Raw genomic sequence first — 26,675 nt, 5'->3', positions numbered from 1 at the left:
AGCAAAATTATTCCTACAGAATAAGGCCAGCCTGTGTCAAAGATATGCAGAGAGCAAACAAATCCTTTTGGCCAAGAAAACCAGATTTGATATTTTCAACATTAATATTGGCAGAGAGGTAGACTTTGCTCTGCTGTGTGTCTGTGTGAGAGCTAAGTGTGGCTAAGGCAGTGAGGATTTCCTGGTAGTGAGGATTAAACAGCCTGGAAATAGGAATGTTACCATGTCATTATATCATATAGAGTCAAAATCTCATTAGCTGCACATACCCCCGATCAGTAATCAGACTGAAAATGAGTCATTGCAGCCTCATCTTGGTTGAATAAGTAAACTGACTTCTTGTTGGTTTCAAGAAGATCTTTCACATCATCATTATTTTGTAAATGAATGCCAAGTTTCTCAAACTGTAGCTGCTTCTATAGCTACCCCTCTACTTCCTCCAAGTTCCAGACTGAGGCAGAGATCTTGTTCTTTGTTGATATCTCTCCCAGTCAGAGGCCGGCTGCCTCTCCCTCCCTAATCTATCCAACTATCGCCCACAACAATTTGGCCAATCCTAACACGCATTGCTGATTATCTGCCCAAACATATCTCCTGATCCTCGCTTTGAACCACCTGGCCCTCAACTATTCTTTCTGCAATCCCCTTCCCACCCGATCTCTACACACCACAGTAAATAAAACATATGTTTCTTGTCAGGTATGCAGCTACTGCGATAACACTCATGTCATAGGGAGACAGCATTATTCTTGTACTTGTCATTTTGCTCCTGAATGGACATATTTATTCATCCCAAATCCACTTAAGCAGACCAAAGTTTTGGTAAATGAAAACAAAAAAAAATGCAGATTCCTGAAATCTGAGACAAAAACAGAAAATGCTGGAAAACTCAGTGGGTCAGGCAGTATCTGCAGAAAGAGAAACAGTCAACATTTCGGGTGGTCTGTGATCCTTTGTCAGAATTTAGGTAAATTTGGGTAAACTACCTTAATGGCATACGATCCCCCTGTTTAATTGTCCTATATTTACTGCATCTGGTGAAACTGCAAAGAAACCCATTATCAAAGCAAAGCTGTGTTTGAAGTGCCAGATCTTTGTGCAAAAAGCATCAAAATATGATTTTCTGCTAGCCACCATCTTTCTCTTTGAAGAGTTACTATAATTACTTGCATACCAAAGTCCATTGGTGTCCGTTGCTTTTGTTTAGGGAAATGTAATCCCCAGTTGAGAGCCAGCATGAAAATAATCCTATGTTTGCCTTGGAAAATGATGCGGTGATAAAGATCGGAAGAAGACAGCTGCATTTATAACATTTATGTTTCAAGATTTGGCAGATATTATTTGATTTGCTATCGAGTGATTTAATATACCAGGCCTCCTGGTATCATACCCCCACCATGATCATCCTGTTCCATGAAACTGCACTTCCCAGGTCCCAGACTGAGTAGAGACCGCTGTTCCTTCCCGGGCTCCCAGTCGGGCGAAGGCTTCCCACTACTCAGCAGTGCAAGTGTGTCAATAAACCTTGGCAGAGCCTGTATTGCCAGCAGTAAAGTCACCCACTGTGCAGAGATGAGGAGATTCTTTGCTCCCAAAGATCCTTCACTGGAAAGTGGGTCAATTGAGGGTCACTAGTTCAGTAAACAGCCAGTAAATCTGCCAGTCTGATGTTATGATCTGAATAGAAGGTAAATGACAGTAGGTGTGGCAGTAACAGCCTGTCAGTGCATGGGATGTCCAGCCTCACAGCATTGCTATTGTTTTAAGGATGAACTGCTTTGAGGGCAGATGTTTGTGTTACCTAAGGAGGGGATCGGTGCAGTTCATTAGAGAGGAGCACCAGCCTTCCTGTCTCTGGGAATTCTCAATCTTCAAAAATGTGGCAAACTTGTCATTGGTATTGAAGTTGTTAAATTGAGACCTAAAAAACATTGACAAATCATAAAGTAAAACATTGTTTTTTATCTTGGAGTGCAGAGCAGCCCTTGCATCTTATTCCTAATAAGTGAAGGACCAGAAATAGATTTTTTTAAAACTTTCTCTTGATTTTTATTGGCAATCACTAGTATTTTTACTCAATTGTTGGATCATAAAAAATATTTTGCTAAATATTGGTGTTTTAAAAGCAAATAGTACATCTAAAGGGAAATAAAAAAGATAATATTGTGATCATTTTGTTGCCTGAGCAGAGAAGGCCCAAGTATTACCTCAGTGTGTTTAATTGGGATGGGTGGGGGCTGGGATTGGTCATTGTGAACCCTGTTAAATGGGTTTCCTGGACATTTTAATTGGCTGTCCCACTGAACAGATGTGAAGCCCATTGCCCACTTGACATGCTGAAAATGAATATCATTCCCTTAATGCCCAGGGGCTGATGTTAGTTCCAATCTGAATCCTACTGTTTTTGAGTCTATTACTCTCCAGCTATTAGATTTGCTGGCATAAGTCCATTTGCAATTATTGATGAATATTCAACCCTGACATTGCTTATTTTTCTGTTATAAGACCAGCCAGCAGGTTCAAAATGAATCGTGACAAGATTGATCAGTTCATTTCACAATCTTTAATTGTCACAATAAGAAACGGGTACTGTTTCATTATTCATTTGGAAATGATCGTCCTTAAGATATAGTACGTTGACACAAATTTCAAAATGAACAATGTACACACAATGCAGAATTGCCCCTAATGCAAGGTCAGATACTTTATATATTTTACAACATTCCCAGCAGTCCCATATGAGATCATTGAGATTGCAAGGGTGGGTTATTAGGTAACAACAAACCATTAAAGGGTTGTTGGCTGAGTTAAGCTGTGCCTATTTACTTAATGGCATGGAAAGAATACCTAATTCTCAAAATAGACACCAGCAACTATTCTGAAGAAGATCCAGCAATAGTAGATTCAAAAGATGAGGGTAAGAAAAGCAATACTGGAAAAAGAGCAATGAGGTTGAGGGCAATGAGACAAGGAGTCATCAAGGGACAGAGCTAGAATAAAATAAATTGGCAGAGACAGGAAGAGAAAGACAGAAATACATAACTCAAGAGAGAAAATACACCATGCACAAGGGCACAGGTAGTGTTAAAGGAATGCCATTCACCTCTCACCTTGCTCACAAGCTTTCTCCAGGCTTTTGGGCAGAATCTTGCTCCAATCTGGTGCCCAGTTAATATAGCACCCTCTTCAGTGGATCTATCAGGATTGTGAATGGGTGAAGAAATAGCAAGCCACTTCAACCAATCAGATTGAAGAATCTTCACTGTGTACACGGAACTCTTTGTATAAAAAAACTTACCCCACACATCTCCTTTAAACTTTCCCCCTTTTACCTAAGTGCATGTCTTCAAGTACTTGACATTTCTACTTTGGGGAAAAAGATTCTGACTGTCTACCCTATCTATTCTTCCCATAATTTTATAAACTTCTATCAGGTCTCCCCTCAACCTCCGACACTCCAGAGAAAACAACCCAAGTTTGTTCATCCTCTCCTTATAGCTCATACCCTCTAGTCCAGGCAACATCCTGGTAAACCTCTTCTGCACCCATTCCAAAGCTTCCACATCTTTCTTGTAATCAGGCAACCAGAACTGCACACAATACTCCAAATGTGGCCTAACCAAAGTTTTATATAGCTGCAACATGACTACCTTTACTATTATACTCAATGCCCCGACAAATGAAGGTAAGCATGCCATACACCTTCTTTATCACTCTCTCTACTTGAATGGCCACTTTCAGGGAGCTACAGACTTAGACCCCAAGATCCCTCTGTACGTCTGTTAAGGATCCTGCCATTAACTGTATATTTTCCCCTTACATTTGACCTCCCAAAGTGCAACACCTCACACTTGCTCAGATTAAACTCCAACTGCAATTTCTCCGCCCATATCTGTAACTGATCTATATTCTCCTGTATCCTTTGACAATCCTCTAAACTGTCCACAACTCCACCAATCTTTGCATCATCTGCAAACTTACTAACCCATCCATTTACATTTTCACCCAAATCATTTACATACGTATATAACAAACAACAGAGGCCCCAGCACCGATCCCTGCTGAACACCCTGGTCACGGACCTCCAGCCAGAAGAACACCCTTCCACCACCACCCTCTGTCTTCTATGGGCAAGTCAATTCTGAATCCAAATTACTAAGTCACAGTGGATCCCATGTATTTTATTCTTCTGGAACTGACTATCAAGAGGGACCTTGTCAAATTCCATATAATGGACTCTGTTGGCAGAATACAGTATCTAGAGCATCCTAAACAAGAATTCAGTAACTCAGACTCTAGATTTTGATTTCTGGATGTCCATGCTCCAGAAATTGCTGTGTGACCTATTCCATTATAATGGTGATCAGCCTTGGCCTTGTTGGTAATATTAGTACAAAATCCTACTGATTGTTCTCATTTCAGTCTGTGCATCAATCAACCTGCTCCTTGATGAACAGAGTGAGGGCCATTAAACACTGAATCAGATGACATGGCCTGCAAATTTTCAGGCTTGCATGGCCTGACTTAAAATTTAAAATCCAGTATTACCCTTGTACAAAGTTGAATGCACCTCTATTCTCTCCTCTAGGAAACCTCACTCCCTTTTGGTGTGATTTCTGTGGTTCAATTTCCCTAACCACAGATTCAAACCATATTCACACTCCAAAGAAAATTTTACAAACCCTTGTAAGATAGTGCAGTGCATAGAGCTGTGGGCCCCTATACATAGGGAAAGTTTGGACCAGAGTTGCTTGTGATATTCTGATATGTGTTAGCTTTTTGTAGTTTCCTATCAGTAGTAGAAAGTCCCACAGAATGTTTTATCATAACTACCTTGCAGATACACAATAAAACAACTGCAAGCTGACACTACAATTGTGCATGTACCAGAACAGATACTGAAAAATACAGAGAAGTAATATAGAAGCAAACAGTCACCTTTTTAATAATATTTCACCAGCAAAGGTAAAATGACAACAGTGAATGGTGTAAGTTTATTAAAGAAAACAGGAAATTGAAAAAGGTGAGTTAACATTGCAGATATTCATTTTAGATTAAGGCCCCCTGTGAAACATTAAACCATCTCCACTTTCTGAAACTGAATGACCTGTATAATCTTAGAAATAATAATTTTTCTAACATGTACACACCAGTTAAGAAAATTGTCTGTCATATTTAATCTTTCTATTAAATAATTTCTGGGATTCATCATAAGTAGTCAGAGGCAGAAAATGTATTTGCCACTTTAACTGCAGACCAACTTCCCACTATTCCATTTTTATTCATTCTGCTTGTGCTCAAAGTTTAATTAGAGTCCTACAGCGAGCTTTTAGTCACTACCTAAACAGCAGCAGGAGCTATTTGATTGATACTGACCCACAGGGCACCTCGCCACATATTTAGCTGCATCGATTTCATTCTGGCTTATTTTCTCTACAAGGTCTCCTACAGAAAGTCTCATTATTTTTTGTTCAAAGTGCTCTATCTGAAGAAATGTGCTTATTTTTGGTTTAAAATGTAGAATTCTTAGAGACATACAGCACGGAAGCAGGCCCTTCGGCCCAACTGGTCCATGCCGATGCCGTAACGTTGAATGATGTCATGAAATAAGAAAGGTGCATGTTTTAATCTCAAGCCATGTGACATCATAGAAAAAAACTGAAACAGATTATGTCCCCTCATTGGAAACCACAAACACCAATTACAGATTTGAAGATAATGCTACAATTTGAGAGTATTCATATAAATTAATAGAACATTTACTGAATAAGTAAATTTGAAAGCCAGGTAAGTTGCAAGTCAGTGTCAGCCACATCCTGCCACCTTGAGCACCTGCTCACTATCCCCTCTGTCTGCTGCCTCTTAGCTGAGTTTTTAACCAGGTCAATAATTTGCCTTTAGTTTCATGAGCTTCACCTTTCCCCATTAGACACTTCTTCCATCTGGAAATTAATATAAATAACATTCATGGACACTTACCTATCTATTCAACAAATTTAAATAGGTTCCTCAGAAATGACCTAATCTTCACAAATTCATCATGCCTGCATCTGATTAATTGAAAAGTTTCAAGGTGTTTAATCATTCTATTCCCAATTGCATATGCTAGTAATTTCCCAAAAACAGATGTTGGGCTAATTCTTCCACAATTTCCCCAACTTTCTTTTCCATTCTTAACCTGGGGAGTGATGTGGATAATTCTCAAAGCTCATAGAATGGTTCTCAAACCATGCAAGCTTTGGAAAACAACAGTTTCCCATAGTTGAATGCAGAAAGATGGAAACAAAGTTGCATTTATAAAGTCACTTTCATATTTAAAAACATGCCAAGAGATTTTGTAGAAAGAAAGTTTCAAAAATAGGGAATCCAAGCTGTGCTGTGGTGAGAGATGACAGAAAACACGACTGAAAACACAATCCAAGGGTTTTAAGAATGCTTTGAACAGATAAGTAAGGCTGAAGGAGATTGAAAAGGGATGGAGGGGTGAGGTTGTGCAGGTGACTCAATAAAGCAAAAGAGTGGGTGCAAAATTCAATGGGAGCAGGGGTCAAAATGCACAAGTTTTCTCTGCCTATTGCTTTTGATCGGGGCAAATAATGAGAGCAGATAACAATATTTACGTCATGCCTTTTAATGCTTCAAGTTCTATACAATTGTAACCAAAATACTGGTTTTTGATGCTGCTATGTCTCTGTGACCCACTCAGCCCCACAAACCTTTGGATTATATTCTTTTGTTTCCAGGTTCAGTCACGTTGCCGTTGTTGTTGGTGAATGTGTCTCCTGCTGCCTTGGCCTTGAGCTCTGAAATTCACTGGTTAACTCTCTCTCTCTCTCTTCTTTAAAACACTTCTTTAAATCTCCCTCTTTGACCAAGCTTGTGGTCATCTACCTGTGTGGCTCAACATCAAAGATGGTTTATTGACATCATTCTTATTAAGCACAACGCAGAGGGCATTGTTGTTGTTATACTTTGTGCTATTTTTTTCAGTGGAAAACTGCTGCCTATAGTCTGCCAAGACATCGAACATTGTAAACATTCTTGCAACGGGTAAATTTTTTTGCTGATAGAACAATTTAGTCAGAAACCTATTGTATCAAATGAAATTTTTTGCTGGAACAACCAGAAGGAATTCATGAGACTTCTGAAAATTACCTTTCTGTGAAAAAAGAAACAGACAACAAAGAGGAGCAAATTACATCTGCTGCAGAAATATATGTGCTGGATGTTCTGCAATTTGTAGACATGTAAACCTATCTGTGAGTAGCCATCTTCTAACCGGAAATCAAGCTTAGTAGGAAATTGCAGATGGCTGCACGACTATCTGTCTATTAATTTTAATTAGGAAATTGCAACAGCACATCCTTGAGTTTTGGATTTGCACAGCTAGCAATAAGGTTTCCTGAAGTCATTGAATAAAAGACTAAGTGTTTTCCTAAAATAATTTCATTTGGCACAAAATAATGCCACAAAGTTCTAATTCCACTTGAACACTGAGCACCACTGGCTCAAAATGTAATGATCCAAAAAAATTTCTAATTGAAAATGGGGCAATAATGCATGCTGCCAATGGGGCAAAGAATCGTCAGAATTCCAGGGACTACCCAGGCGGAATATGAGGTATTGTTCCTCTAGTTCCATTCTAGGATATCTGAAGTGTCCTCCTTTTTTAGGAAACTTAGATTCCCTTCTACTGTGGTTGACGGAGCCCTCTCTCTCATCTCCTCTGTTTCTCCGCCTTCTGCTCTCATTCCACCTCCCTCCGGATAGTACAGAGATAAAGTTGCACTAGTCCTTAACTCTGGTGGGTAGGTTAATTGGCCACTGTAAACTTACCCTGGTGTGTGGGTAAGTAGTAGAATCTGGAGGGAATATGGGGAGAATAGGTTACTAGTGAAATTATGAGGGGTGGTGTATGAGCCAACATAAACTCACTGGCCAAAATGTCCTCCTTATATGTCATAAGGAACTGTGCATAGCTCACATGCTGCTCTCTAGTCCCTCTCACCAAAACCCTAGAATCCTAGGGCAAATAGGAAAAGGAACTTTCAAACCCTTAATGCAATGCCCGGAACAGTAGTACTGCTTTGATACTTGTGCTTGGATTTTAGGGCACTGGGACAACTCAGCACCTGTTTTGAGTAACAAAATAGAGTGCCAGTGAAATGCAGGTACCACCACTGTTGTCCTCTGTGGTTGTAAGACCATGAGGGCAAAGTGCAAATGAGAACGTAACCCTTTAATGCATTCATGGTACCAAAACAGTGCTTTGGACAGTCATCTCCATACTAATCAGGTGCTACATAGGAGTACTAATGATTACCATCTTGGATCCAAATCCTTAAATGTGAATTCATCTGTCTCAAGCGTTATGATAATTATTTTGCTGGTGCTTGTTCTCCTTTGCAGTTTTCTTGGGCTCAGAACATTCTTGAAGCCATCTACTTTCATTTGCTGTTTGCCCAGGAAACTCTCAGGTTGCTGCTTGGGGTATTTTTATTTACTGGTTCTGGAGGAAGTTGGCCAGTGATCAAGCCACCATAAAAATATTAGCCACATACACAGCCTAAAACAGCAGAGACATACTGATTTACTTCCAGCACTATCAATGGCTCAAGGATAATTTCTCCCTTGAATTTAATGACAGGAAATCTGCTAAGCAACAGCAGGAGGTATTTTTCCACCCGATGTAGTGGCATCCTGTAGGCTGTGGCTAGCTTGTTTGTTCAGGCCACTGATTTTATTGATTTCTGTCCGCTTGGCTTCTGTAACATTCAGAGTACAGGGTGGCACAGAGGTTCTGCAGGTGGTGCAGCTATCACACAACTCCAACAACCCAATTTCCATTCTGGTCTGTAGTGCAGTCTGTATGGAGTTTGCACTCTCTCGCTCTGACTACATGAGTTTCCTCCGGGTGCTCCAATTTCCTCCCACATCCCAAAGATGTGTTAGTTGTTAGATTAATTAATTTATAGAAATTAACCCTAGTGTTGGAGTCTGGTGGAAGAATTGGGTGAGTGGGAACACTGGATATTAATTGGCATCTGTGAGAGAATAGGTTGCAGAGAAATAAGTGGAGGAATGGGATTGATGGGATTACTCTGAGTGCTGGCAAAAATTCAATGGGCCAAGTGGCTTCTTTCTATATCATAATGAAATATGAACATATGAGCCTTCTACAGCCAATTCTGTTACTTCAATTATGGAAATAGTTTTCACTCCACAAATATGCAACTGACCTCTTGAAGACCTCAACATTTTATTTTGTAACTTGGAGAAGTACTGCTACCAGTACTACACTTGTCACTTAACAAGGAAATATAAAATTATTCATTAAAATCCTTCCTAATCAGTCTCCTCTGGCCCTGACTTGGATCCATGGATGCTTGGTTTGGTGAGGGAGCCACTGATTCTCTCAGACTCCAATTTAAAATACCACACCATGTTTTGATGCTGTTATTGTAGCCTAAACTGCATTTTAAAGAGGACCCTGTGTATTGGCTTTAACATATGCAATTTAAAATTGCAGTCAAGCAATTCAGAATGAGCAAGGAGAAGATTCATCCCATTTTAACTACTCCATTAGATGTAATGAGTCAAACAATGCCAGAATTTGAAGATTTTTTTATTATTTCACCCCTGCATGAATATTCACGCTGGATGTAATTTTGTAAAAATCCAATCCTTTCACTCTGTTGCTTGAACAAGACAATGCTTGCAATGAATCATCCAGTTCAGTTTGCAGCTGAGTCACCAATACAGTTACGAGATTCTGATTTATATGCACAATGGGACCATGTGTCATAGAGGTTCCTTGTCATATTTAGGTAAGGTGTACAACGAATTGAATTATAGGTGGAAGAAGATTCAGATAAGGCAGAATATGAATTAGTATCAGAATGAACCACATAATTTTTCCAATCATAAGTGATTTAAAACAATAAGAAAAGACAACATTTGGAGAAGGTTAAATGAGGGACAGCTGAAGTCTGAAATGAAGACCAAGATGAAAGCAACACAGAAGAAATCAAAAGGAAAGCTGCAGAGCTGTGATGAAGTTGAAATGTGGAAAATGATTCCAGGAAAGGGATACCACTGGGAGAAGGCTTGAAATGGAAACAAAAGAAAAAAATACTAAATTGAAAACAGCACCAATAAGGCTTCAGAAAGATAGAAACAAGATCCAGAAAATGAATATTGGGACAACATTTTAATTAGATGCTTCTGTTAGATTAAGGCCTTTTGTCTAGTTTTGCTGATAATAGAATAATGGGTAGAATCCCCTAGAAATGTGTGCTATATGGGTATTGCAGGGGCAGTAATGATGTCTTGAGTGTGACGTTTTCAGTGGTACTTGAAACCCAACGCCTTCAGAGAGGCTCAAGCCTGAAAAGTGGTCTCTTCAAATGACTAGAACTTGCGATCGGAAACAGTGACCAGGTAAGCAGCAAGGTTGTGGGGTGGTGCATGGTGAGGAGGGGTGGTTGAGATTAGGGCCTCTGTTGATAACTCAGAGTATCACTGGGTTGGGGATAAACCAATTCAATTGGAGTGGAGGTTATAACTGGAGAATGGAGGAGGGGGAAGGGAGGTTGTTACCTAAGGGTCGAATCAGAGGGTCAGGGGGATGGGACTTCTATTATTTACATACAATACAAAATTACACAAATAATTTTTATTTACTAAGTCCTATAAATTACCTAAATATAAATCTACTTATTTTCTCATCGTCTCAACTACAACCCTACAATATGACCTAGATTTAACAATTCACACTGTGCACCATTAGTAGCTATTGACACAATAATTGACTTTTTAATTATCTTCACATGCAACAAATCCCACAGTCTGTATGAAAAAGTTACTTCAACTGTACATAAATATGAATAAAGTGTATGATATGAATTTTTTAACATCACTTCTCCCAAAACTTAACAGTAATTATCAAGATTTTTCTACAATGATTGCAGTTCTGCATTGTTTCCAAAATATTCCCAAATAGTACAAACCCAATAGTAGCAATTTCTAAGTTTTTTTTAATGTTTCCTGTCTTTATTGTCTTCTCACACATTCTGTTTCAGATTGCTACACTCACCTCAGCTCCCCTTCCACATTGCATCTTTTCCTTTTTCAGTTAAGAAGTCATTATCTCTGAATGTATGCTCTTAATCGCAGATCGACCCCACCAGCCCACAACCCCAATATGTAATTGGACCCATTTATCTCCACTGGCAATCCAGCTGGTTATTTCCCTCATAACCTGAGATTCTCTCCTGCATAGTGCTTAGCCTAATTTATCTGCCTTAATGGAAAGTATTTCAGATATTCTTTGTCCACATCTAGCCCTATAACCAACCAACTGGTCATAGGGATCAAGTATATCAAATTCAGCACATCAAACAGTTTCGTTTGAATTTTCCCATTTGATTCCAAATAATCCTGCATCACCTGATCTGAAAGTGGTACAACAAATGCTCCTTTTAGCCAATGCCTTTAACCTGAAAATGTGCACCCACCATGTCTTCTTGGCCTTGGTGTGGAGATTACTGAAGGCACTAGTTAAAATGTTCCCATCGAGATTCTCATTATACCCTAATAGGAGACCTCACATCAGGTCTGTGATGCTAATAAATTTACCAGCATTTTATACCTCTCTGGTCCCATATGTAATGGTTGTATGATTATGTTGCTGTGTTTTCTGTCCTCTTTTGGAACCTTGATGACATCATTTGCTGTCAGGAACAACTCCACCCTTCCACGTATAGAGCTATTGGCTGTGACATCATTACCACTCTATCTACCTATTCTTGTACGTAGTTACTACCTTGCTACTTATTGCCAAAGAGTCATAGCATGGAAATGGGTCCTGCGGCCCAACTGGTCCATGCCAACCAAGATTCCCGTCTAAGCTAGTCCCATTTGCCCGTGTTTGGCCCAGATCCCTCTAAACCTTTCCTATCAATGTACCTGTTCAGTATGTTTTATATGTCATATACACATGTATGCATAGGTGTAATGAAAAACTTACTTGCAGCAGCATCATAGGCACATAGCATCAGATACACAACATTCACAAGAAAAATTAACAACATAAATGATACAAAACTATAGAGAAAAGAACACAATTAGAACAAAAAAAAATCCACTGTAGTGCAAAGTGGTCAAAGTTTGCTATAATGAAGTAGTGATTAGGGTTGTGCAAGTTGGTTCAAGAACAGAATGGTTGAAGGGAAGCGACAAAGGTGTTGGAGGAACTCAGCGGGCCAGGCAGCATCTATGGAGGGAAATGGACAGTCAACATCCTGGGTCAAGACCCTTCATCTGGACTCGGACCCAAAACGTCGACTATCCAGCTCCCTACTTGTTCAACCATAGTAGCCCAAATATTGCCAATGGATCATCCATGGGCTCTTCTCTGTATTGCTGCTTGGTAAGTTAACAGACCAAAGATCCTTTACTAATGATTAATAACATCCAACAAACAGCATACATTGATATAAGTATGTATCCAAAGTCATACCCTTTGGTGCACATAGACCTTAAATATATATACACCAAATATATACTACATTGCCCAGTTGAATTTTCAGAGTGATGCAGAATTATCTGGAAATGTTCATTGTCACCTTTCACACAAGGTAAGGTAAACTTTGATTGTATAAAATGGTGAAGTGGTGTTAGGTGATTGAATTTCCAAGTCTATGTGGGTAATTAAGGATTCATTTTATGTTGGAGGCATACAGTATGTGTCTTCATGACTGATAATCACGTTACAGTTGAATAAGTTAACAATATTATTTGGGAAGTAGTGTAGTAAAACATATTCAGTCATGAGAATTGTAGAATATGTATTTAGGCCATAAACATAGCAAAAGATTGCAAATATGTGTATGATGAGTAAATGAAAAATAGTCAAGTCTGCTTTTAAAAGGTATAGGCATGAGATTCAGGCCTATAAGTTAATAGCAACAACATAAATATTTTTTAAATGAAACTTCTCCTAGATGTATATTTTTTCTTTCTATGAACTGGTTTTGAACACATAATAAAGAATAGGTCAATAAATCTATGGGAAACCAAAAAGCAGTGAATTGATAAGAGAGGGAGGAAGAGTAAGTGAGGCCAAATATGAAGTATGTTATCTGAAAACAGAAGTTAAGGGATCGTAAAATTAGTGATAGTGAGGGGAATCAAATGCACTGTTTAGACAGAAATATAGCTACACAAAATTTTTTTTTATTGTGCATGCATGCTGTGAGACAAGACCATTAAAATGACATGGGAGAACCAGTAAACAACAGGCTATGGAAGGTAAGACTTTGAGTGGACTCAGCGCTAGCTTTGGCTTAACACTCTAGTTGGTCCTAAGGGAAATCAAGAGAAAACAACAATCCAGCCAGCTGTCTATCTAATCTGGCCCAGTGCACTTGTATGCAGTGCAGTCATGTTCTCACTTTATAATTAGTGCATTGGAAATGTTTGTTTGTTAAATAACATTTTGTAGAAAATCTTTCACATTATGCTCTGCTATTGAATCTTTGTAATATACTACTAAATAAAGATGACATATTTCCTTTATTATAACAATTGATTGGGCTTGATCACATTGGTAGTCAGCTGCCAGTTTTGCAGAGAATCATTTGCTAAGTGTTGTGTGTAGCAGGGCTCATTCCTGACTTCAATGCCTGCACATGGCAACATGGAAATCAGAAATGACCTGGAGGTCAGATGTCACTATGTCTGACCTCCTGCTCCACCACTGAACTCAGCACTGAGTCCAGAAGCAAACACAAATACCTCAAGATGAGAGGATGGATACAATCCATATTTTTCCCCACAAGCCTTATACCAGCCATGGGTGATGTATGTAGTGTGATCACATTGATTTGAATGGAATTGCTATTCTTGATTGCAAAAATGTGCAGGAGTGTTTTTGAATTTAAGTTGACCGCAAGAAACTGCAGAGAGTTGTGGACACAGGCCAGCGCGTCACGGAAACCAGTCTCCCCTCCTTGGACTCTGTCTTTACCTCTCGCTGCCTTGGTGAAGCAGCCAGCATAATCAAAGACCCCACCCACCCGGCTCATTCTCTCTTCTCTCCTCTTCCATTAGGTAGAAGACACAGGAGCCTGAGGGCACATACCACCAGGCTTAAGGACAGCTTCTATCCCACTGTGATAAGACTATTGAACGGTTCCCTTATACGATGAGATGGACTCTGACCTCACAATCTACCTTGTTGTGACCTTGCACCTTATTGTCTACCTGCACTGCACTTTCTCTGTAGCTGTGACACTTTACTCTGTACTGTTATTGTTTTTACCTGTACTACCTCAATGCACTCTGTACTGACTCAAAGTATCTGCACTGTGTAATGAATTGATCTGTACGATCAGTATGCAAGACAAGTTCTTCACTGTACCTCAGTACAAATGACAATAATAAACCAATACCAATACCAATCTTATTGTTTTAATTAATTTTTAGCACTTCAAGATGCTTTTAAGTAAATATTTACTTTCAGTGTTTTTAAAAATTATTTACATCCATTTGAACAGCCTTTAAACATCCCTGATTATCAGAGATATTTAAAAATGGTTGAAGAGCTTTTGGCAGTAGCAAGCTGTCAAAAGGTCATCAGGTGGTCCAGTTGGCAGGGCCACAGGTTCTACCACGTGAGGCCTTGTCACCACCATACATGATGGCCGTGGCAACCAGGCCTCCAGCTTGATCAGGCCCAGTGAAAGTGCAACCACAAGCACAGCATGAGGATAAGTGTGAGAAACAGGCAAGATTGAGTGCACCATCCAGCTCATTCTTCTTCATTACAAGGCCTGCAAGCAGAGACAGCACCCAATGACCCTGAAAGCGGCTCCAGCAGGAGCCGAGACCAGAGGGTGGGCAGATGTGCAGACAATGCATAGGCTGGAACAGGGCCAAGCGTGCAGATGGAGCACAGTGGAAATGGGGCCAGACATGTGGCTGGAAACCACGGGCCAGAACTTAACCAAGATCTGGAACTGTGATCCAGAGGTCTCCCAGATCTGCAGCTGGATAAGGAGTAGTAAGTAATGTGTTAATTTAGTAATTAATATTTTTTTTGTGTTGAATGCTTTTGCCAAAGTGGTCTCCACGTGAAAAATGGAGAAGATACCTATTCCAGCCCATTGCATTCCTTAAGATCAGAGCTACCCATATTGGAAAATCCATTCTGAACACTTTCAAATGCAAATTTACTTTGTTCACAGGGTGTGGATTTAGCAGTAATCCACTTGATGCTACTCCACAGAGCATTGATTTGTTACAGTGCTCTTGGTCCTTTGTTCCAAACACACACAGGAATGTACTCCTGTACTTTAAAAAGACATTGGTTTGGGCTGCATGCTGCTACGCTGGGAACCTGGTGTGAATCTCTGCCATCTACTAGCACATCCAGATTCTATGGTGTCACTCATCACCCTCTGTTGAATTTAATGGAAGTTGTCATCCTCTTTGTGGTTGCACAGTGCTGTCCAGCCCAGATCTGGGTGGTCAATCAACAGATGGAACAGCCACTGCCAGTCCCCATCAGTGGCTGACATTCACTGGATGCAGCCCTGAGCCCAACATCCAGGCACTGAGAACTGCAGGGCTTGTCTGGCCAGCGCAACAACGGCCCTCACAGGCAGCCTCTCCACACCAAGTCATTGCTGGGATAGAGAGTCATAGAGTTATACAGTACAGAAACAGGCCCTTTGGTCCAACTAGTCCATGCTGAACAAGATGCCCATCCAAGCTAGTGCCATTTGCCAGCATTTGGCCCATCACCTTCTAAACCTTTCCAATCCATGTACCTGTCCAACTGTCTGTTAAAAGTTATTATTGTACCTGCCTCAACCACTTCCTCTGGTAGCTGATTCCCTACCGCCCTTTGTGTAAAGAAGTTGCCCCTCAAGTTTCTCTAAAACCTTTCCCCTCTCACCTTAAACCTATGCCCTCTAGTCCTTGATTCCCCAACTCTGGGAAAAAGACTGAGTGTATTCACCCTATCTGTGCCCCTCATGATTTCATAAATCTCTATAAGATCACCTCTTAGTCTCCTATGCTCCAAGGAATAAAGTACGAGTCCGTCCAACCTCTCCCTGTAACTCAGTCCCTCAAGCCCTGGCAGCATCTTTGTAAATCTTTTCTGCACTCTTTCCAGTTTAATCTTTCTTATAGCAGGGCAACCAAAGCTGAACACAATATTCCAAGTGCAGCCTCACCAGCATCCTGTACAACCGCACCATGACCTCTTAACTTTTATACTCAGTGCCCTGACTTATGAAGGCCAGCGTGCCAAAAGCCTTCTTCACCACCAGTGCCAGGCGGTGAAGAGTGCCAGGTACCCACAGAGCAGAGTGCATCAATGGAGAGGGCAGGGCTTCTTGACACTTGTGTCCCTGGCACAGCACTGCTGTCAGTGATGCATCACTCTAAATATAATGCTACAGTATAATGACCTCTTTTAGCACCAATTCCACTAATGATCTCAATCCTGAGTGCAGTTAAGAGTCAATCACAGTTATTCTCAGACCAGAAGCAACTGTTCTCTGCAACCAGTCTGTGTTGATCTTAATCTCTGAATAGTCCAAACAGGACCCGTGTGGTATTATTTTTCAAATTAACCATACTTACAGATTTTCTCAGTGGGAATGACATTCATTCTGCCAATTACTTGATAGATTCCTACTGTGGTTTCAGCCTATTAAGAATGGAGTTGAAATTAACCAAACTCAATTAAGGTTTTTGCAAATGATAAAAGAAGATAATTTCATCACCAAGTCTACCTGAGCAATGCTTCAACCTACTACCCTGCTAATTCTGCACTCTGTTTAGTTTCCTTGCACAAGATTAGGAGTCCAATGGTTCAAACATGATTAGTGGATCAGATGGTCTACTTCAAATCATCACTGATTGAGTCAAACTTGATGAAGATTATATTTTCCTCATCTGTCAGCACAGATTATGTTTAATGGTAAATCAGTAGAGCACAACTAAGATTGCAGCATCATTACAGAGGAATCTTCTGTGGTATGAATTGACTATCAGTAATGGCATCCCGACTCCAATCAGCAACATAGCTACTCAACATAAGTAGAGCAGGAATTTCTTCATTGTTTCTGCTGGAGGCAAGAGGAAAGGTTAGATGAGCAGAAGATATTTCATAGTTAGTATTGAAAGATCTGTATAACCCATGGAGGCAAACCTTTCTACTGACGGTTTCTGAGACCTGATCAGTAATAACTCTCTGGAGATTACCACTGACTGTTACACGTCAGGTTTGTGTGTTGGATGAGCACTGCCGCGAACAATTGCTTGTACCGCAGCATTGAGGATCCCTTCTTTAAAGAAGAGGAACCATCAGAACACTTTTTGTGGCCCACAGCATACACAAGCTTAGTAGAAATGCACTCTCAAAAATGGCTTCAAGTGTACAAGATGATAAGAGGCATAGATCGAGTGGACAGTCAGAGACTTTTTCCCAGGGCGACAATGGCTAACACAAGGGGACATAATTTTAAGGTGAGTGGAGGAAGGTATAAGGGGGATGTCAGGGGTAGTTTTTTTACACAGAGAGTGGTGGGTGCATGGAATGCACTGCCTGCAGAGGTTGTGGGGCAGATACATTAGGGACATTTAAGAGACTCTTAGATAGACACATGAATGATAGAAAAATAGGGGGCTATGTGGGAGGGAAGGGTTAGATCTTAGAGCAGGATAAAATGTCGGCACAACATTGTGGGCCGAAGGGCCTGTACTGTGCTGTAGTGTTCTATGTTCTATGTTCTAAAAATCAATAGACTGGACTGTTTTAGTTTCACAGTCAAATGAAGGCACTTGCATTGTAAATCTCCTTTCAACTTTCCCCCTCTCACCTTACAGCTATGCCCTCTAGTATTTGATATCCCCACCCTGGGAAAAAGAATCTGACTATCTACCCTATCTATGCATCTCATAATTTTATATACTTCTAACAGCTTACCCCTCAGACTCAGACACTCCAGAGAAAACAATCCAAGTTTGTCCAACCTTTCCTTATAGTTAATACTCTCTAATCCAGTCAACATCCTGGTGAACCTGTTCTGGACCCAATCCAAAGCCTTCATACCCTTCCCGTAATGCAGTGACCAGAACTGGACACAAAGAGATTTTTTTAAAAAGTAGGCTAAAATTTAGAGAAAAGAAGTTTTTAAGAAAGCAGGCTGCAATAATAGAAATGCAGATTAGGGCTGGTTTAATCTAGAATAGGGAACCAGTATGTGGGGTGTATACCCTAATTTGGGAGATAACACAGAAAGTGGACATCTTATCCAAGGTGATTATACTGTGCACATAGATACATACAACAGATGTCAATCATGTGCTCTTTAAAGCCTATCCTAGTGCAGTGCACAATTACTACCCATGAGTAGAGCTGCTATACTCGAGAGGCCCTCACCTCAAAATTTACCCAGTCCTGGAAGGATGCTTCAACAGCCTGTGTCATTTCTACAGTTATGTGTGTAGCTTGATTCTGACAACTATGTTAAAATGCATTTATGTGCTGCCTGGAAAAGTAATTAGAACTGTTATCAGGAGGGACAATGGCATTGTGAAGGTGGGCTCTAGCCATTCCACTTGCGCTAGGTCCAGGATCTGAGAGCCAACTGATCGACTGAGGTGCATCCTTCCAAATGCCTTCCTAAAGCTAGGTCTCACTTTTTTTCCCAAATGGCCACCCAAGGTCTGAAGGCTACCAGTAAATGCATCCACATTAGAAACATTAACCAACTAAGAGACCTCTTTGTAGGGCATAGATATTCTTGGCATTGCTGCAATTTTTTGAATCTTTCTCTGATATTGATACCCAAAAAGGAGTTGGGTTCACCTCACTTGTTCCTGCTGCTGTCTGTTTACTTTAACAAGTGGGAAAGAAAAACCCAATCTTTTGAACAATGATGGAAACATGAGGATTTGAACGTAAGTTTTGAAAACAGGAAGGTTTTGAAAGAATAGAAAGAGGGATGAATGGGAGGAAGTTTGGTTGGGGTGTTAGAAGAAGACTAGAGACCATCAATGTAGCATACTCAGCAAGTAAACAGGGAATTCAGAAGAAACTTCTTTACCCAGTCAATGGTGAAAATGGCAAATGTGTTACCACAGAGAGGAATTGAGGAGAATAGTATAAATGTTTTAGGAGAAGCTAGGTAAGCATTTAGGCTGGAGGGAAGTTATGCTGATGCAATCAGATAATCAACAATGGAAGGTAGCTCAAGTGGAGCATATGGATTGGCATGTATAACATATGTGGTGTATGTAATATTGTTTGGTACCAATTTAAGAACTGCATCATGTGACCACTGCTCTGTTGTCACATTTTATAGGGTAGAACATTACAGAGTCTGTCTGTCTCTGCAGAAGAAAAGCACACTGAGAATGCTCCCTGACACTGTAAGCTTTTCTTTTACTAAATAAAGTACCCTTGTTCTTCACTTGAATTACTATTTTCTAGTACCTTAGAGAGTGAAAGAGAAAGATATGGAGACATGGTGTCAGAAGTGCTAGATGATGAATATATTGGATTCCACCCCTGAATCAGAATACCAAACACTGGATGTGACTATTTACAACTGAAATACATGGATATACACCAGCTGTGTGATTCAGTAGAGATCATGCACAATGGAATAAATAAAACTGCCTCAAGCCTTTGGATTTCCAGGCAAAAAACTTGAATAAAGAACAGAAACGGAGTAGGTAAGAGTTCACACTGAACAGTTATCTGCTGCAGCAGATAAACCAGAGCAGACAACAGTAGAGACATTATTATGTCTCATTAGCAACAAGGAGAGAGAATTGTTTCATATCATATAGCCCTCTAATGAGACCCTGGAGAATGCATCAGATGCATTACAGGAACTTTGTAGTTACTAGTCCCAACCAGGGGCAGGAAGAAGACTTTGATAATTTCCTAACAGAGCTATGATTGTTAGCAGGTAATAGCAGTTTTATAGACTTGAAGGACTCGCTCATAAGAGACTGGATTATTTGTAGAACCCAGGGGTTTACCCTGAGGAGACAACTACTACCTGAGAGAGAGTTAACATTAGAAAAATACATGCAAAGATGGTAGGACGTGGGGCTATCCAAAGCCCGGCCAGGAATGTTGGATGGCCAACTGAAGGAAGTACCTACAGTGAATCCCGAGATAAAGGCTAAGTAGGAATTTTACATGGCATGGACCCCATGGACCCCATAGGCTGAATAGCCTTGTTCTGGGTCATAATAGGTAAGTAATTAAGTATGAAACAGGAATGTCATAGTCATAAGAGTCCTGTGGCATGGAAGTGGGTCCTTCAATCCACTGCATCTGCACTGACCACCAAGCACCTATTTTCACTCATCCTGCACTAATTCATTTTCCCAAATTTTCATCACTCTGCGCCCCCCCCCCCCATCCAGACTTTACCACTCACCTATGCAATAAGAGCAATTTACAGTGGCCAATTATCAAACAATCCACCCACCTGCATGTTTTTGGGATGTGGGACAATACCAGAGCACCTGGAAGAAACACATGCAGTCACAGGGGGAACGTGTAACCTCCATACAGGCAGCACCAGAGGTCAGCATACAGATGAAGGGTCTCAACCTGATATGTCGACCGTCCATTTCCCTCCAAAGATGCTGCCTGACCCACTGAGTTCCTCCAGCAGTTTGTTTTTTGTTACAGAGAGAGAGCATTCTCTACAGAGTACCTACCGTCACAGGGGCAAAACCAATTCAGCCAAGTTCCACACTGAAACATTATATCAACTCATAGATAGCAGATGGACACATACTACAATATTACACTCAATATTATAAAGGTCACACACATTGTATAAAGTGCTCCTGATCTTAGTTGGAATTACCAGCATCTTAGACAGTGAGAGAGACAGATATTGAGACAACAGGGACAGGTTGCGCCAAATGGCCTGTTATGTATTTTATGAAATGTTTGCATGTTACAGCTATATATTGACATCGATGCAATGGAGACAAGCAACCACAAAAGTCTTGGGCTGCAGTCCCAACAATTTTGTTGTCCTTTGAGCACTGTGATCCCAACAGAGATTGCAAGGTCATTGCAAGGAGAGTTTGGGTAAAATTATAACTGAAACCAAATCTCTGGCTCACAGCTTCTGGGTCCTGTTGGAATTGCTAGCACTAAACATCCCACGGGAACACCTAATTACCAAGGCTCCCCATCCTCTGAATTAGTAGACCAAATTGTGCTTTTATATTGTTGCACTTATTCAGTGGGTTACCTATTTGCTTCAACCAATTTCTACAGATTCTGGGGACAAATGAACCAATAGAGTGGAGAAGCCAGCCTTAGCTTTTCCCTCGCCCTTCTCTCTCCCTCCTCTTCCCCACCCATTGTAAAGAATTCTCTAAAACAGCAGAATTTATATCCTCTACTGCTTGGCTGTCAAATTAATGCCAGGAATAGGAAATTGGGAAACTGACATCAAATTTATTACTGTAATAAAATTTAAAATGGCTAAAAATACATCCTACATTATTGAGTTTATTGTAACAAACTAGCTTATATTGCTGTAATTGCTTAATAAAGTAGCTAATTCTATGTCCCTGAAAATTTCTCAAAGGCAGTGGTCAATGCAAGAAAGTTATCTAAGGGCTTTATCAGTCCAAGTTGTTACTATCTATGGTGCTCAAATTTATTTGACATAGATGCTCTTAGCTCTTGAAAAAATGGTAATTTCTCTTTAGTTAATTGGCCCTGACTTCAAATAGTCATCAATTTCCACCCATTGTTGATAGCTCAATGGACAAACTCTGTTTGATAATCTTCTCTTGCTAGGTAACAGATCTTAATACTGAATGAGTATCTCTCAAAGTACATTTTATCATTATGACCTAGGCAAAGAAATCAATCTTGAAGTGATTTAGGAACAAACACACACACAATCTCTTATTCATTCTTATTGGACAAATTGGGAGTAATATCCACAATTTAAATAAACATCCACTGTTGACATGTATTTCATTGGTTTGTTTGAGCTATAGGTCACCCCCAGATTATAGCAGAGTTCCATTCCTGTGAACCCATTGCAATTCGCCTATCGCCGAAACAGGTCTACAGCGGATGCCATCTCCCTGGCCCTTCACTCAGCTCTGGAGCATCCGGACAGTAAGGACACTTACGTTAGACTATTGTTTATTGACTACAGCTCTGCCTTTAATACAATAACACCAAGCAAGCTTGTCACCAAACTCCGAGACCTAGGGCTCAACACCTCCCTCTGTAACTGGATCCTTGACTTTCTAACAAACAGACCGCAATCAGTGAGGAGAGGCAGCAATTCCTCCGGCACGATTATTCTCAACACTGGTGCACCTCAAGGCTGCGTCCTCAGCCCTCTACTCTACTCCCTATACACTCATGACTGTGTGGCCAGATTCTGCTCTAACTCCATCTACAAGTCTGCAGATGATACTACTGTTGTAAGCCGTATCTCAAACAGTGATGAATCGGAGTACAGGAAGGAGATAGAGAGCTTAGTGGAATGGTGTCATGACAACAACCTTTCCCTCAATGTCAACAGAACTAAAGAGCTGGTCATTGACTTCAGGAAAGGGGGCGGTGTACATCCACCTGTCTACGTCAATGGTGCTGAGGTCGAAAGGATTGACAGCTTCAAGTTCCTGGGAGTGAACATCACCAACAACCTGTCCTGGACAAACCACGTCGATGCCATGGCCAAGAAAGCTCACCAGCGCCTCTACTTCCTCAGGAGGCTAAAGAAATCTGGTTTGTCCCCTTTGACTCTCACCAACTTTTACCGATGCACCATAGAAAGCATCTTATCAGGATGTATCACGGCTTGGTATGGCAACTGCTCTGCCCAAGATCGCAAGAAGCTGCGGAGAGTTATGGACACAGCCCAGCGCATTACGGACACCAGTTTCCCCTCCTTGGACTCTGTCTTTACCTCTCACTGTCTTGGTGTAGCAGCCAGCATAATCAAAGACCCCACCCACCCGGGACATTCTCTCTTCTCTACTCTTCCATCGGGTAGAAGATACAGGAGCCTGAGGGCACGTACCACCAGACTTAAGGACAATTTCTACCCCACAGTGATAAGGCTATTGAACAGTTCCCTTATACAATGAGGTGGACTATGACCTATGATCTCATGACTTCACGATCTACCTTGTTGTTACCTTGCACCTTATTGCACTGCACTTTTTCTGTAGCTGTGACACTTTACTCTGTACTGTTATTGTTTTTTTACCTGTACTACCTCAATGCACTCTGTACTAACTTGATGTAACTGCACTGTGTAATGAATTGACCTGTAAGATCGGTTTGTAAGACAAGTTTTTCACTGTACCTCAGTACAAGTGACAATAATAAACCAATACCAATACCAAACTGTTTGTAAACCGAACAGTTCTCAAGTCGGAAATGCGGCCATGAAACGAGTGTCCAGGTGGCAGAAGATCCCTGCAGCCCTGCAGCAGCTGGCAAATCCATACCACCGGTCTCCCAAACGCTGATTCATATGTTTGGGCTGTACATAAGTCAGACGTTCGTAAGCTGGAGAGTACCTGTAATGATGTAATTGGTTTATGTTTGGCACTTCTTTCCCTCACTAAAAGTTATCATTGTTTTCTACATGGTTAGAAAAACACCCCTACAACAACAATGGCTCAGTTCTCCACAGTTATCAACAGAAAGGTTTTTCCCTCTAACACACACTTAATCTGAATTGTTCTTTGGGTTTGCTCGGTATGGCACCTGTGTCAAAGAAATACTGATGTGGTGCCTTGAAAAGCATGAAAGCAAATCTAATCAATTCTACTTATTCTGGTTTATGTCATTGAAAAAAAAAGCAAGGAAACTCATTTTAAAAGGATAGTCTTGTATTGGTCTTCATTAAGTATTCATGAAATCACAAAGCAAAAACAGACTGAAGCTCTGAATCTACAGTTTGTCTATTTATGTTGTGTGATCATATAAATTCCTGGCAACGCCTGATGTAAAATCATCCTCAGCTTGATTCATTTGTTGATGGATCCTCAAGGGCTCCTTTTTATAAATTTCTTTTTCAATTTTTTGTTGATAAATAACAGGCTGACATTGGAGTCACTATTGGATAATCAGAATGTTGTCTAGTTCCTGCTCATTATGAAGTCTCTGTGCTTTCACATAAAAAGGCTTTCGACCTCTCAAACAAGACAGCTTGACAGATTTCATACTACAAAATAATATGGTTTCTAAGGTGTTTACCTCAAGGAGTGCAAGACGACAAGGGAAGCAATTGCTTATATGATAGGTGAGTCTTACAGTAGATTTTTGCTGTTTGAAAGGAAACAGTTTAAGTATACTGAAGGAAAAATTGAATATTATTTTATCAACAGATTAGGTAAAGCAGTAAATCTAAGTTGCATTATTTTATTGACACTGAATGGTAATGTGAATTGAGTTTTCATATTAAGCCAAAAGTGCAACAACACATTTTAATCTAACAGTGTAAGAGCTGGAATTGCATAGTCCTCGATGTCTAAACAGGATTAGTTGACAAATTAAGCACAAAACTTCATCAGACTTCCCATATTTGGGCTATGCTTGGTACAAACTTTGAATATTTCAGTCCCATTTACACCTATTAATGTTATGATTGATTCCAATTTAGTGAAAATTGTATCTTGTATAAATATTGCAAATGTAACATTTCCATAATGATGATTTGATTTTCTTTGCTCCTTAAATACCTTATAGAAGTATATCAAATTATAAGAGGCACAGACAGGGTAGATAGTCAGAATCTTTTTCCATCGTAGGGGTATCAAAAACCAGAGGGCATAGGTTAGGGTGAGAGAAAGGAACTTAAAAGGGGATTTGAGGGGAACGTTTTTTTGACAAAGGAAGTGATTGATATCTGGATCTTGCTGCCAAAGGAGGTAGTTGAATCAGATATGATACTACGTTTCAAAGACATTTATACAGGCTCTTGAATAGGCAGGGCACAGAAGGACATGGACCTAATGTGGGCAAATGGGATTAGTGTAGATGGGCAAAAGGTTTGGCATGGGCGTGGTGGGCTGATTCAACTCTATGATTCTATAATTTTTTTGATTCTCCATGCCTCACATAAATCCCCAAAGCCTATTCAAACAGATAATCCAATTTTCAGCTTTCAGCAATTCTGCTATCAATTTGGTTGCTGGGACGTGCATGGGGCTGATCAGGGGTGACCCACACTGATTCTTTTACTTTAACAAGAAGAGAAAATGCTGGAAGCACTCAGCAGGTCGGACAGCCTCAGTGGGCAGAGAAGAAGAGTTTACATTTATGGTCAATGACCCTCCATCAGAACTAGAAAAATGAGATTACAAGCATGTTTTAATTGCAGAGCAGGTTAGGTTGAGAGAAAGGTATAGACCAAAGACTTTAAAAAGGTGGAGGGATGGCAGATGGAGTTTAACCCGGCCAAATGTGAAGTGTTGCACTTTGGGAGATCAAATGTAAAGGGGCAGTGCATTGTTAACGGCAAGACCCATAATAGTGTTGATGTGCACAGGGATCTTGAGGTCCAAGTCCATAGCTCCCTGAAGTGGCTACACAGGTTGATAGGGTGGTAAAGAAGGTGTATGACTTGCTTGCCTTTATTAGCTGAGGAACTGAGTTCAAGAGCTGGGAAGTTATGTTGCAGCTTTATAAAGGTCTGGTTAGGCCGCATCAGGAGTATTGCATTCAGTTCTGGTCGCCCCATTGCAGGAAAGATATGGAGGCTTTGGAGAGGGTGCAGAAGTGGTTCACCAGGATGCTGCCTGGATTAGAGGGCATGTGCTATAAGGAGAGGTTGGACAAACTTGTGTTGTTTTCTCTGGAGCGGCAGAGGCTGAGGGGAGATCTGACAGAGGTTTATAAGATTATGAGAGACTTAGATAGAGTAGACAACCAATATCTTTTTCCCAGGGTTGAAATGTTTACTACCAGAGGGCATGCATTTAAGGTGAGAGGGGGTAAGTTCAAGGGAGATGTGCGGGGCAAGTTTTTTTACACAGTGTGGTGGGTCCCTGGAAAACGCTGCCAGGGGTGGTGGCGGAGGCAAATATGATACAGGCGTTCAAGAAACTCTTAGATAGGCACGTGAGTGCGCAGGAAATGGAGGGATACGGACACTGTGCAGGCAGAAGGGATTAGTTTAGTTGGGCATTTGATTACTAGTTTAATTAATTCAGCACAACATTGTGAGCCAAAAGGCCTGTTCCTGTGCTGTACTTTTCTGTGTTCTGTGTTCTATGTTCTAAAAACTGGCAGTTGAGGACAGAAGGGAAAAATGAAACAAATTGAATCTGAAAGGTAGAAGGTGTGGGTGAGGAAATCCTGGGAGACAATGGCCTTAGATTCAGGGGTGGGGTCATGGTGCAGTGGAGGTATGAGGAGATGCCTGAGAGCTGACATTCAGCTTCTGTAAGATGGAATTCAGTTTACTAAATCACAACAGCACTGCACTTATCTGCAGGTTTGACAACAATGGTTTGGTTCTTTGGTGAATGGAGCGCTACAAGTTCTGATGTGGGTAGGTTAGAACGAGGAAAGGCAGTGGAGAAATTGAGATGGTCAATGTCACATTGGCAGTTAGTCATGAGTAGAT

This window comes from Pristis pectinata, chromosome 11 (assembly GCF_009764475.1).
Source record: "Pristis pectinata isolate sPriPec2 chromosome 11, sPriPec2.1.pri, whole genome shotgun sequence".
Taxonomy (NCBI): Eukaryota; Metazoa; Chordata; class Chondrichthyes; order Rhinopristiformes; family Pristidae; genus Pristis; species Pristis pectinata.
Note: the sequence above shows the minus strand (reverse complement) of the source record.